Here is a 15,382-nt window from a genome sequence, read left to right as displayed (position 1 = left end):
TGTTTTTCTATTCTTTTATTTCTTTCTCTTGTTCACCAGGTATATAGAGAGGTCATATGCAACACCATGTGGAACTTGGTTTGTTTTTGTTTTTATGCGAAGGAAACTGAAGTATCCGCTTTAGTCTCCAGCGTGGTAGGACGGATTGCACCATCACTCTTGTCACGAGACAGTGTTTATATCATGTGCTGAAATCCCGGGGATAACCCTGGTAACAATTTGTAATAGTGACGACGATTTATGACGTCGTGGATATTTTCGAAATACATTCACTGAAAAATGATTAATTATATATAATTATGCACTGGGTGTTAGTATGGTACATTCTAGACCCCCCCCCCCTTGATAATGTTTGTGCAAACAGATATAAAACAAGTGACTATAATGCTTGTGTTTGTTCAAATCTGAGTAATTTCGGGCAAACCCTCTTCCTCTCCAGAACACAATTTTCCTCTCTAAGCTTGTTTTCTATTTTGTTTTTATCTGCATTGACATTTTTTTTTTTTTGCATTGACATTTTTTTGCAGTCCTCCGTCTTTTAGTTGTTTTCGAAGTATGCGCTCACAGTGTAGATATATTAAGGTTTATACAGTACTGTAGGGATATAATCATTAAGTGCATGGATGGATATACAAAATAACGTAGAACGTTTTCTATAAGCCTGTGACGTAAAACTGTATAAGGAGCTAATTTACTTGAGTAAACATCACTTGTCTTGCAATAGACGGCTATCATATAAGATAAATTCTTTATATAATTCTTGACATACGGATCTATACCTTAGTTAATATTGTAGAAACCCATGCACCCATATAGCAATGTTATGCCAACAAGCCTGCCAACCAAAGCAATAGGTGGTCATTGCATTCTTTTCACTGCCGGTACCATTGTTTCAAAGTAAAAAATATTCACATTGTTTGCGTAAAAGTTCATACAAGGTTCTAAAGAGTTACCAAAGTTCAAAGGACACATTTAGCAAAGAACAATCTCTCAATATTTTAGCACGACCTGTTGATATAACATAACGTGAATGGAACAGTAATTCGTTCTTACGCCGTGCGCCATTTTGTTTTTCAACGTACTACTAACCACATGTACGTATATATTTGGGGATACCAATCCGTTACATTGAGGCCCATACAATATGGAAGTCATATACCAGATACACGGTATACATCATCTTGACGTGGAGACAAACGGTATAGTACATGAATCAGTGCAAACTCAATAGCGCATGTATGTAGGATGAAAACTGATGAAACGACTGGACTAATGGCGGTGCCGTATTGGCCTACGCATGCTGACAAGTATTTGAGTAACCACATTGTTATATATGGACCCAATTTTGAGGCCACAAAAAACGTACTTCCTAAGAAAAGTCACCCAACATGTTACCAGGGTGCGAAAAACAACCAACAAGACCAATCGACTAGATCCACTCTCAACCCCAGTCCCCTTTCATCGAGACTGTAACCCTATGATCATAGTTAAAAGTTCAAGAACGATCTGAACCGTAGTCCTGTGTATCTACAAAGAACACATATTGCATATGAACTTGCCAAAATCTACGGCGTCACGCCGAGAACTTTCTATAGCAGGTTGTTCATGCTTGCTTGCGCAAACTGCAAGATAAAATCCAGTGGCCAATGAAACTAATGCTATTTATAGTTAGCACTGATTTCAAAGAATTCGTTGTTGATCTTGCGTGTCCGGGAACGCAAATAATAGCTCCCACAACTACGGAAGCGTAGAAGGGACGTTGCATTGACGAGTTACCAACTTGACAAAACGACAATTTTCTGCAAATTGACGAGTTGTCGAGATGGTAACGTGACAAAATTCAGAAAATTGACGTTTTGACGAGATAGCGGATCTCGTCAATGCAGCAATTTTCTGCAAATTGACGAGTTGCACACTTACTACCATCTCGACAAAACGACAAAATTCAGAAAATTGATGTTTTGACGAGATAGCGGATCTCGTCAATGCAGCAATTTTCTGCAAATTGACGAGTTGCACACTTACTACCATCTCGACAAAACGACAAAATTCAGAAAATTGATGTTTTGACGAGATAACGGATCTCGTCAATGCAACAATTTTCTGCAAATTGACGAGTTGCACACTTACTACGTATACCATCTCGACAAGATGACAAAATTCAGAAAATTGATGCATTGACGAGATCCGTTATCTCGTCAAAACATCAATTTTCTGATTTTTGTCACGTTACCATCTCGTCAACTCGTCAATTTGCAGATAATTGTCGTTTTGTCAAGTTGGTAACGCGTCAATGCAATGTCCCTTCTACGCTTCCGTACACAACAGATATAGATGTGAGTGCCAATGAACCATTCAAGAGAGGATACTTAATTTGTCGCTGTAAAGACGAAAACAAAACATACAACGTATATACCTGTACTCTTTACAGATTCTGTACATTAATCTTCATCGTCATCCCATGTTTTAATGGTACAACAAACCCTGTACAACGTTTTCAACCCTGCGCATGAGCTGATCGTATGCATACATTAGGAGGTATAGCTGAATCAGACTGGTTTGGCAAGCTATAAATAAACATTTCCATAGTAACGACATTAAATGTTTCCTGTAATTTAATAAGACTGCAATTCATATTATACCGCTTTGTAAATACAGTGAATACAATTATTATTATTATTATTATTCACAACTATAAAGAGGACAATCGGGGTTTACACTGCCGCATCCCACGCCTTCAAGTTAAGTCGGCAGGCCTATACGTCTTAAATTGTACAACCATGTATACCATGAGTCTCTCGTAGCGATATTCAATGCTGGAACTAAATAGACGATATGCTTTTGACCAATCAGGTAACGTTTGTGTGTGACGTATGTGTCATGTTGATTAACAGTTCCCAAAATACTATACCACAATTAGAATAATGCACATCCATCGAAATGGTTAAATATTCTCGGGCAAATTCCCTACATTTATTGTGTGTGTGTGTGTGTGTGTGTGTGGGCGGGGGGGGGGGGGGTACATGTTTCAATTTTTCGTCATTATTTATGATGCTTGGATGTAGAAATAAATCATTGTTGTTGGGGAGCTGACGTATGGTTTGGGGAGTACATATATACTATGCTTTGCTTTCACCTTCTAGCTCAAAATATGAAGATTCATGCTGGGTAAATTTGCAAAATGCCTTGTTATTCCAAGCCATCAGAAAATCCACTGGCATGCTGGAGGGGTAAGGGGCGGTGGGGGGGGGGGTAGAACATGTCAGTGAAACACTTCTGTACTTTAGTAATCTTGGATAAAGATGAAATTTATATATACCGAAACAATTCTTTGTAGAACGACATCCGAACGATCTGCAGTTTAAAATATCGGTGTGGTCTGATCCTTATCATCAGAAACAAATTTATCGATATTGGTCACGGATCTTGCTACTTTCATGGGGTAATGGTTGTCTCATGTCGCTAGTATAAACATACGAACAAACAGTTATCCTATCAGTGACACCAACCTCCTTCCTGCACTCATCTCATATTTCCTATCACAAAATAAATGATAAATTATAGATCTAGGTGATGAGGATATGAACCTTTTATAACCCTGTGCGTCCCGATAATGTAGAAACAGTAGCACGGGGGTGGGTGCATGGGGGTGGGGGACGCCCAAATGTTAACACAGATAGGATATCAGAGTGTTAGTATTGTACTTTACAGTCCCTTTTTGTGATAATGATTATGATGTTGAACTAATAATTATTTCTAACAATATTTCATATTTTGATTTTCTCAAGGTCATTGCAACGATTATTTTCCATTCATTGTGCGAATCCGCTCATAATACTATTTGAAAGATTCCTAAAGGGATCAAATCTGCACGTAACACACTATCTTATATTGCAGTTATGAAAATCAAAATAGCTATTGGTGACACATAAAACCGCTATTATGTATTATACATAGCCGTATATATAGAAGCAATTCTGGTCCTGACTTCAGAGGAGTACACTTAAAATGGGAAACGCCCTCATTTTCTTAGAACTTTTCATTTAAAGACGATATTTTTTAAAAGTATGGCAAGAAAAGGGTAACATAAAATGAGAACCCCACGTTAAACCCCAAATAATTTCTGGTAGGAACTTCGACAAATAGTGTTACGATATTTCCTTTGTTTAATCTAAGAATAACTCCACCCACTATTTTGAATAAATTGACAACTTTCATTGTTTGATTGGATGTTGTTTTTCTGTAAAACGTACTTTGCAGTTACAAAGAAAATATGACAAACCCTGGTGGAAATATCGTTCCGGTTCATTTGTGGTATAATTCCATTTTCTTTTCTATATTGAGATATTTAGTTTACGTCATATACGTTGTGCTGCTGTGACGTCATACACGGCAACTTCTTTCATAGAATTTTTGTTGGTGTTGTTTTTGTGCATGCTCTTGTTCGAGAGCGCATTCATTTTAATGCTGATTTGAATACTTAATAAATGACGTGTAGTAGTGTTACTCGTGGAGGTTACAATGTCGATACCAATAACAACCCTTTGACATTTCAAGTTTTGGCGAATGGGCAAAATCTAGACAAAACTGAGAATTTGTAGTTACTTTCTGACACGGTTCACCTGGAACTGAGCGCCCGAGATCTTTAATGACTATTATAAAATATAGCAAACAATATAATATTGAATTAATACAACTTCGTAACGAGGACAGTCAAATAATTGAAATCAGAGACAACCCTTGCATTTCTTTTTTTTTAATTAACCTTTCAGCCAAAGTGTGTTTACAGAAGTTTCCAGTTAAGAGTATAGGATAATAATTTGACAAGTAATCGCCTAACGCCTAACACATGGTCTGATTTACCTAAATCAGGTTATCAAAGTAAATGCGTGGTGCAGGGATTATAGTATCCGCCTGGCGATCTCCCGGTTCAAAACCTCACACCAGGACACAGATTCTAATGACCTGTTCGGAATGGCAGTATTTTGAGCCCAGTCTTCCTGTGGGACTTGCTGTTTTAGCTTTCAAGTTTGGTTTTTGTTCTTGTTGAGTGGTTTATGTGTCCAAACAGTCGAACTAACATTGTAATCGAGCAAATCCAATGACTTCAATACGCAACGTTGAAAAATAAAAGCAATGAACATTTTTTGCTGAACTCAGAACAGTCTGCGCATGCGTCTGATGATTTTTTTGGTTCGACTATTTTTGTACACAAAATAGGATGCTTTGGGTTAGAATTTGTCATTCAATGGATCTCTGGGAATGGGCCAAACGTTTGGCAAGAAAACGAAATATATCGTAGTGATTTTATGTGATTATATACGCCACAATAGTACTAAAAACGGAATACATAAAGAGGTTTCAATGCTAACGAATTACCTCGACCAATTCTTCTTCCTCTTCGTGTTAATTCTAGTGATCTCCGACCCTCTCCCACCTCACCTCACCTTTCTATTCAAAGTGCAGCACCAAATTCGGTTATTACCACGAGTATACCCCAAAGTCAAAGTTCGTGTGATTGCAAGATATTGATACTGAAATTAATTAGTTTTATATAAGTGTAATAGTAATACAGTTTGTAACGCAGTCGCGGAACAATGAATTGAGTGTAGTTTATTCCAGTTTTCAACCAGATACAAAGCAAATTTGGTTTAAATGTTCATCAGAATGCACCATTAGACCATTAATAAAGTCTAATTGTTATTTTTATATCTGTACATATTTTGTTTTGGGAGAATATATTCCTAACCTCCTAGGTTACAGAATCGGTTTTGAACGAAACAGGGTCACACCCCTCCCTGCCCATGTTTATGAAATCCAGGATCATCCAATGTGACACCATTAATTGAACTGCTGAATAAAGCAGGGTCTCGGTGTGGGAAACACAAATCGCATTCTAGATCTTTTCAACGGTTTGAATTTTTCTTTCAAACGTTTTTGTTTATTTTTTATTAAGCGCTATTGTTTGCAGCTCCTGAGTGGGTAGTAAGTTTTTTTCCACGTGTCTATCATTGATTGCATAAATCAATACTATTTGTTTTTCAGATTTTTGTTATTTTTCTATTGATGGGATTTTGCTACGTTAGATTAATTCGTTAACATCTACAGACAAAAATTGGTGTGGGCTGAGGCAGGCGGGAAGGGGGGGGGGGTTGGCCATGATGGTCATGGAAGAGAATATACAGTAAGTTGATTTCTCACTGCAGAACATGTACTTCATAAACAGGTCGCTGGCATATATAAACTTGGTTGAAGAATTAACGTCAACTTCTTTTGTTGTATGTTTTCTTTTGCAAAAGTCTTGAAACAGTTGACCCAAAATCCCATAACATCGTCGTTCGTTATAGTTTAACTAGTCCAAGTGTACTTAATATGCTGAAGCTACAGTCAAAACTGTAGAATTTACCCAGTTTCCTCTTGAATATGATTCATTAGTGACATGAACAACATTGTTGAAACATGAACAACATTGTTGAAACTATAGTAACAATGAAACTCGAAATTGGATGAACGTGGTAGACACATCTGGGATCGCATCTTAAGTTCGCCTTCATTATTTTCTCAATCAGTATTTTGCATTTAGTGGACAAACGGAGGACGTCTTAGTTCCAATTAGTTTATTTAATTACTCAACTATACTAGTAGTAATTACTTAGTATACATATTTAGAGTGGTGTCTTAGTCACAATTCGTTTAAACTGCAGTGTCTCTTAACCTTTTCCACTTCTCATGATACCCTTTAGCAATTGAACACAAACTGATACATCCGTTTACAAATATATAGCGGGCACTGGTTAGGCTCCAGAGACTGATTTAGATGGTACACACCAGTACCGGACATTGCGCTTTGGGACCTACGTAACATACAGGAATTTTGTTGTTTAATAATACGGATAATTTTTGTAAACTTATTTATTTTATCATATTAATTACAAACACAAACTATATGTTACCTGCTGACTTTCTTATATCTGTTTATGAGAGAAGTTGGTCGATTGGAGTTGTTATTACCGCCTTTCATTAACTGGCCAGAAATTAAATATGTACTTGAAATTGGTATTAAACAAATATGTTGAGGCGTCTGGATATGGTTATGGGTTTTTGAAATGAGTTGTTAAGCTTGCGATGAATTCTGTGGTACTGCTTTTTCTCGATCAGGAAACATTTCGTTTTCTGTACATAGCTTCGCATCTCCTAGAGCCCTGCATGACACCACAGAAGTTATGTACCCCCCCCCCCCCCCCAAGGAAAGTAACAAAGTAACTGTTTATAGGTTGAGACTTTTCATCTATTCATTCCCATTGATGCAATCGAAAAGCTGCCAGTATATGTAAGGTAGGTCTGTGTTCCTACCTATAGATATAGATTGTATGAAAGAAATTGTTGCCAGATTCATAAAAATCTTTCTACGCCAGAATGGAACAAAGTGTTTATTATATGTAGTGACTTTTAACTATTTATAGGTTGAGGCTGTTCATCTATTCATCTTCTAATTGATGCAATCGAAAATCTTCTAGTATATAAAAGTAAGGTAGGTCTGTGTTCCTACCTACAGATATAGATTGTATGAAAGAAATTGTTGCAAGATTCATAAATATCTTTCTACGCCAGAAATGGAACCAAGCGTTTAATATTTGTAGTGACTTCTAGTCCTTACCTATATTACTTTCCTGTTTCGTTTATATCGCAAGCAAATGCAAAACATTGAAACATTTGCAAAATACAGAGTTTTTTGGTTTACAAGATTATTAACATTCTCTGTAGATGAAACAATTTGTAAGTGATAGAAACGAACTCTATAATCTAAATGATGGTTTCATTCACTCAGTTGTAGCCAGATAAATGACTTCCTTAAAATATCAATGGGTTTTTTTTTCTTCAAATGTTTATCTTTTTTCCGTCGAAAATTATTTATTATTATAAAATTGAGATGAACAAAAATTAATTCGCACAAAAAGAGTCTACACTAGTTCGCTTGTTTTCTTGTTTCGGGTATTTTCAATATGTACAGTTTTGGAAAGTGCCTCACAGGCGTAACTACACAGTCCGCACCAATGGAGCGAGACGGTTCTGTGTCGAACAGGCGTCCGTTACCTCAACGAGGATGTATAACATGGCTAGGCAACGCATACTAGTTAAAACCCTGCAATAATTTAATTGGCTTTTCGTGTTCCTAATAGTCTACACAATATCCAAACGGTGTGGGTGGAATACGTAACACAGTATAATTTAATTTATTACAAAATGTAACAAAATATAACGAAACCAACTTACAGGCAGAACTCTTTTGTAAGCCTGCAGTTAACACTCGAGATATTATTCTCACACAGGATGCATAGGTATATGAGCTCCCCGCCCTTTATAGTAGCTAAACCTAAACTCTTGCTTCTTAACGTGTAATAGTCCACCCAGTATGAACGCACAAGCCTTTGTTAACAAACTTAGGCATTTAAAAAGCAAAACTACCAAAATATACCACAATAATCTACCAAAAAACAAAAAAATGTTCCTATTAAACATCTGCATTGACTGGACATGTGACACAACCACCCCCTCCCCTTCCCACACCCTTCTCTCACAAGGGGATTGTTTACAATTATCCAGCACATAAATACAAGTTCAGTTCAGGCATGTGACTAACTGGTAAAAGACTAATTTCGGGATTGAACTGATTTCATTCACTCTGCTGTTGCCAGACACATTGATGAAACATTAAAAAATAAACTTGACTAAAAGTCAGTATTTTGTTTTTATCAAATGTTGTAGGAAATTTTATAGACCTTTTTCTGCAATTAACTTGTCATATCATAATTTACATCAATGTGCATGATTAAGTATAAATGTCAATTTCCAATGCAATATTTCCATTGTTTATAAATTTATGACGTGATTTAGAAGACAGAGATATTACATACCGGTATTGATCAACTGGTTATTCCGTATCGGTATAGGCTATAACAGCCTACCATGATATGACACAACTTGTGTCATATAAAATACTAGATATCTAGACAAGCCTCTGTCATGATTTTACAACGCTAAATTAACCTATAAAGCTAATATTCCAATCATGACTGCAAGCCATAACATTGTTGATTTGCTAATTCATGGCATAATCATCTCTCTTGAACAATTTATACTTTTATATTTCATTTTAACGGAATTCAGTGATAGCCTGTTCAGCAAATCGGATACATTAATCTAAATAAGCCAGTTTCCTCCAGTAGGAAAAAAAGAATGAAAATTAAAACTATTGAGTTCTCCTCTTTGTCTCTCAATAAAGAAACATAGATGTAAATATTATCCATATTTAAAGGAAGCGCTACAGGAGGCTTCTTACCATTTCCTGACAAGGTTCTTATTGATCTTACTCCAGGCTCTCACCCTTCTTACTTTTTCCGCCACATTTCTTTTTTTCTGTTTTAATGAAAGGAGTATATACAGCATTAAGTTTCCTTTTGTTTATTTGCGAGGTATGTTGGTATTAATTTCACGTGGGCCATTATTTCCTTATTGTCTGTCAAAATAAAATATGAAATATATTATTATATGGAGTCAAGCGATAAACTCATGAACTATCGCGGTGACGCTTCAAATATAAATCTATAAAAAAAACAAGAGGGGGGGGGGGGGACAAAACTAAGAACTTGTGTCCGGCGGTAAATTGCTAATTGTCAAAATCTTGTGGACTAATAATTCAAGATTAAAATGTTTCGCCGATATATCCTTTTAACATTTTAAAATAATTTAAGCCAGGAATTATTAGTTAAAGCTTTAAAAATATAGAACATGAGCAAAAATGGCTTGTTTATGACTGTATATCAGAAAGATATTAGCTATCAAACTAAGCCAAGGGTATATTACAATGGATTGCCACTATCGGGGTCTGGACACTGCTTTATTTTGAAATAAGATCAAGCAAGATGGATCTTTAAAGGCCCCTAGTTGTGATATCACGGCAAAATTGCCAAAGTAAACTATATTTTACGCCAAAGACAACCTTCTTCGGAGACACTAATGGATACATATATCATTGATAGATGATGGTTCGTTTGAACTGTCCAAGTAGAATGTCAAAGATTCAACATGGCCTATGAATTTTCTTCGAACTTCAAAGCTCACGTTTTGAAGGAACTTATATTTTATTCTATCTCTAAGTGATAATTCTAATTTTCGATGTTATTGGAATCAGCTGGGTAAATTTATAAGTTTGAAATGATTTATTTTTTCTGCAATCAGGAGGCGCAATTCACTTGTGTCACTGACAGGCGTAACGTTTCAAAATTCATCCTATTAACAAAACGTGGAGGAATATGTTGCCCTCAATAAGCATGATAACAAGTGTAGCAGCAGATTTAACCGTGGAAAACTGTTTGATAGGTTCAAATTTATCTCAATATTTGAATAAAAACCAAAACTATATTGGCTGTTCCGCGTTCCATACTTAAATTAATTAAGTTCCATATTTGAAAATACTAAAAAGTAGATCTTTGTCAATCGCTGCACCGCGATTGTGGAATACCTTATGTTACCCCTTGAAATCAAGATGGCTTAAAGTGTTTTATTCCTTTAAAAAGAAGCTAAACACTCGTCCTTTGCGCCTTGAGCGCCCTTTTCTGTGTGGATACGCGCGCATTATAAATCTTTGTTGCTTAATTAATATCTTGTTGTATAGGCCTAAGTCCAGAAAAGTTCAGATATTTTCGTATAATTTACGTTCTTCCAGCAAAGTTAAATATTAATATATTTACGGTTAAATATTCATTCTGATTATTTCAGTTTTCCTCTGCAAGCCGAACGTAAAATAAATTATTTCAAGTCATTTCTTCACTAGTTTAACGAAATATATCAGGTTTTTGCTTAAAATGTTGCATTTTTTTTAATGGTGGGTGGTGGGGGCTGTAGACCGTCAAATGTATCTGCATAGCAAGAACCTCACTGACTGGTAACAGTGTCGAAAATCTGTATTATTTTGGTCTTCACCCCGGGTATTCAAAGCTGGTGGGGGGGGGGGGGGGCGTGACCCTGTTTTGAGACGCCAAATAATTTGGTCGGTCGGTAAAGGAAAATTCGCCAAAAAAAATTAAATTGCCTAATTTGCTAGCTAAAAAAGATGTGCTAACAACAAAAAAATCTTAAACATAAATGACACCATTTTGCATTAATCATATAAAATTTTCTCAAATGGGGTTGATATTAACATTTGCCTATGAACGAGAGTCGCCAACATGACTGATTCACTTGTGCTCGAAAATTCGATCATATCACCGATATTATGATGGCGCTTCATTGGCTACCGGTTCAACAAAGGATAAATTATAAATTACTACTAATTGTTTACAAACTTTTTCATGGCCTGGCATCTATAGTTACTTATCTTCTTTCGAGAAAAATAAAATTCGCATTCGGAAATTGCGTGCATGAGAGGAAACCATTGCTTTAAGCTAAGTCTGTAAGACAGTCCATATCATTCGGTAACAGTCCTAAAGCATTGTATAGTGATCGCGTGTTCGAAAATTTGGCGCTGCGTTTGTGGAACGATCTACCCGAGAATAGTCGTCTATCAGCCCTTCCCTTCAAACATTTAAAAAGAGACTTAAAACTTGCTTTTTTAACGCAGTTATGGATTGTATGTATGTATGTATTTTAGATCCTCCTGCAAGCAGGAACTCGCGAAGAAGCCTCATTGGCTTATCAAAACCGCAAGCTGACCGAAGTCAGTCTCTTACATTCATATTTAACGTCCATGATTATGAATGTCAATTGTCAACAACTCTGTAAATGAACGACATACATTAATCTTGGAGTGACTCAAACCCGGGACCTTATGATTGGAAGGCACCGGCGTTAACCACTGAGCTAGCACTCCACATTGTAGGCCTAATTGTTGTTTTACACGTTTTTACTGATTTTTTTATCACCTATTTATTTATCTATTTGATTGATTGATTAATTTATTTTTGTTTACTAGCCTTTGTGCCTTTTGATATTGTTATATTTAATGTATTTGGATTTTAATTAACTATGTTTTTTTTAATGGCTTTAGGTTTATTTTCAGTTTTAGTATTACCTTCTTCTTCTGTATTATATATAAATTTTATTTTTTGTAGCGCCTTTGATCATGTTTTAATGCAATTGTGTGCGCTTTATAAATATATTTTATTTATTTATTGTTATTAAGTGCCACATTCCTGAATGTGACTTTTTTTAATAACTTTATGCCTAGATACCTAGCAGACGTTTGCGCGTGAGTACATAGAGTAACAATGAGTCTCTTCGGACACGGATGTGTTGGACCCGACTATACAAACTTATTCTCTTTGGATATGTTTTTTGAAGCATTTCCCAACCATAACAACAAAAGAAGGTGATATACTTGTTGTGAGTGATTTTGGCCTGTTTGAAGAATAAAAACAATAAACTTGAAGATAATCTATGGGTTTAGTATGGACACATGAGTCCAGATGTAATTAACACGACAATGATACGATATTAGTTTGACAATATTTCCCCTGTATTATTAATATACAAAGAGTATAGTTCTGTAGATATATACGCCTAAACATTACATTGTCATAACCACATTCGGTTTTCTAATGGGAGAATGTTCGTCATAATATAAAAGCCCAGAGACCTTGAGTAAGGCAATTATAGTATGAGCGTGGAATACTTTTATAAAATATATCATAGGCGTGCAAAGAGGGGGGAAGAGTGGGACAGCGGGGACCTCCCCTCCCGTCCCTCACTTTCAATTTATGAATGCTCTTCGTACGTCAGTTATCATTAAACTGGAGTCTTTGTAATAGCAAGGGGGGGGGGGGGCTGGGGTGGTGTGCGGTGGGGCAATCAATTAATTCCGTTCCATATACTTCACAAAACGTCCACTATTGAATTTTCTCTCTCGAAATTCCGACCAAAATTCGAAATTTTCAAATGAAATTCGAAAAGGTTGCCATAAACATTAGAAATATGGATATGAAAATTATCCAAATATTCAATGTCCCATCTGAGCCGCAATAGGGGTCCCCACCAGTTTTTTGACCCCTCACTTTCGATTGCTACCTATACAACACTGTATGTACGTCATTATTAACATTGCTCTTTTTATATATGCATTAAAGTGCAAGTATCTTAATTAAACGATACTACCTAGCATATCTACAACACACCCCACACTTATAAATATTTAACATATAAAGTAATATTATTTGAGTATATGAACATTAGAACTATTGTCTACAATAGCTAATTCAACAGCTTATTTTAGGCAATCATCCCGTCATACTGTATAGCTGTTTGAACTTAGAAAATTTTCAAATCTTTTATAAAAATATCTATCATTATTATTATTTTTTTTTCTACACTTATAGTGCATGTTCAGTCCAAGATATTGTTCTTGATTTCCTGCACAAAATTGTTCCTTTTTCGTTCAATCACAGATCTATAAAGCAATCATGAAACATTCAAGTCACATCGACGCGCATCATGGTATATATATATATATATATATATATATATATATATATATATATATATATATATATATATATATATATATATATATATATATATATATATATATATATATGTATATATATATATATATATATATATATATATATATATATATATATATATATATATATGTATATATATATGTATATATATATATATATATAAATGAAAATCATAATGGGTTGGAAAATCAAGAACAGTGTAAAAACTTCCAGCCTCCTATATATAAAAATTTCTATAGAAACTAGTTCCTATCGCGAATACTTCCGAAAGTAGTTCCTCTTCTGCAGGGCTTAATCCGGGTTCGGAGAGTTACCGCTATTTTCGGCGGTGATAGTTCCCTGGTGTACCAGTCGGCTCACTTTCACCTCACCTTCACATTCACCTTCACGTTCTCTCCCTCTCCTTCTCCCTCTCATTCTCCCTCCACCTCTCCCTCTCCAACTCCCTCTCCATCTCCTTACTCAAGTTTGGCCCTGCTTTTCGTTCTGAAGACTGCCGATGTAACGAAAATGTCCAATGAGAGGCATTATCTGTCAATAATGCTATTTAGATAGCGACCAAATCATCCTACATTCAATATTGTACGTTGTGTCAAATCTGTTACATTCTGGTTATATTTTGGACTTCAAAGAAGAAAAGTCACTACACATACCGCATGAGTGAATGCACCTCATGGTTATGAGTGAATGCAACATGGTTATGAATGATGCAACATGGTTATGAGTGAATGTAACATGGTTATGAGTGAATGCAACATGGTTATGAGTGAATGCAACATGGTTATGAGTGAATGCAACATTGTTATGAGTGAATGCAACATGGTTATGCGTGAATGCAACATGGTTATGAGTGAATGCAACATGGTTTTGAGTGAATGCAACATGGTTTCATCAGAAGACACAAAAAGTTAAAGCCCGATGCAACTTACAGTTTTAACAAATCAAGTCCTGTAAATAGGTGTTGACAGCTGAAATATCAGGGAATTTTTCATTGATTTTGGTGACGAAATCAAACGATCTGATAAACCGTGTTTTCCTCAGAAAACATGGTAACATTCGCTTGTGAAAACGAAAGTAACCCGAAAGGAGCTTTAGCAAACAAACAATAAGTGGCTTTTGAGGTTTTAGCTAGAAGTCTTTCCACCCCCCCCCCCCTTTTTCTACCCTTTTCTTCGATCAGATTAGCTTGTTTATCTCTTAATTCGTTTTACCCTAACTAGGGTATAAGACTGGTACTGTTTTCGACTGTCCAGCGAATAATTGTGAAATCCGCTTTCTCTTTATCGCGAGGCCAGGTCATTCTTTTCCCCATAATATTCTTCCGTTTACATTAATAACACAGTTAATGCGTGATGTGTGTATACTAACTCGACAGAGTAAATTGTTATTACAACTGCTTGCGGTATAATCAAAACTAACGAGACCTGTAGTAACACAAAACCGCATTGTAAGCTAAAGGATAGAAAAAAAAAACATATATATAAATATATTCTTAATAAGTAACAACTAGTTGTCCATGATTTCCGAATTTTAGCATGTCTATTTTCAATATATTCATTATTTTCAAAGAATAATTGCCATGCACCATCAAACAATCCTATATAGATTATTGCGACAATAAATTAACAAACGCATCGTGAACGACGTGTACGCCAAGGTACTTTGAGGCAATTTGAGGTCATGTAGGAAACAAATTTATTCATAACATTTCCACAGAAACAAAATCAATTTATTAATTTCTTGACTAATTTTGTCAAAATAAGAACTATTTAGTACAGACCTTCATTGTATGCACATTTTAAAAAGACGTACCGTGACGGCCAAGCGCGTCACTCTTCCCTCCACTTCGCTTACTCCTTCCCCCC

This window comes from Apostichopus japonicus, chromosome 19 (assembly GCF_037975245.1).
Source record: "Apostichopus japonicus isolate 1M-3 chromosome 19, ASM3797524v1, whole genome shotgun sequence".
NCBI lineage: Eukaryota > Metazoa > Echinodermata > Holothuroidea > Aspidochirotida > Stichopodidae > Apostichopus > Apostichopus japonicus.
This window is presented reverse-complemented; position numbering follows the sequence as displayed.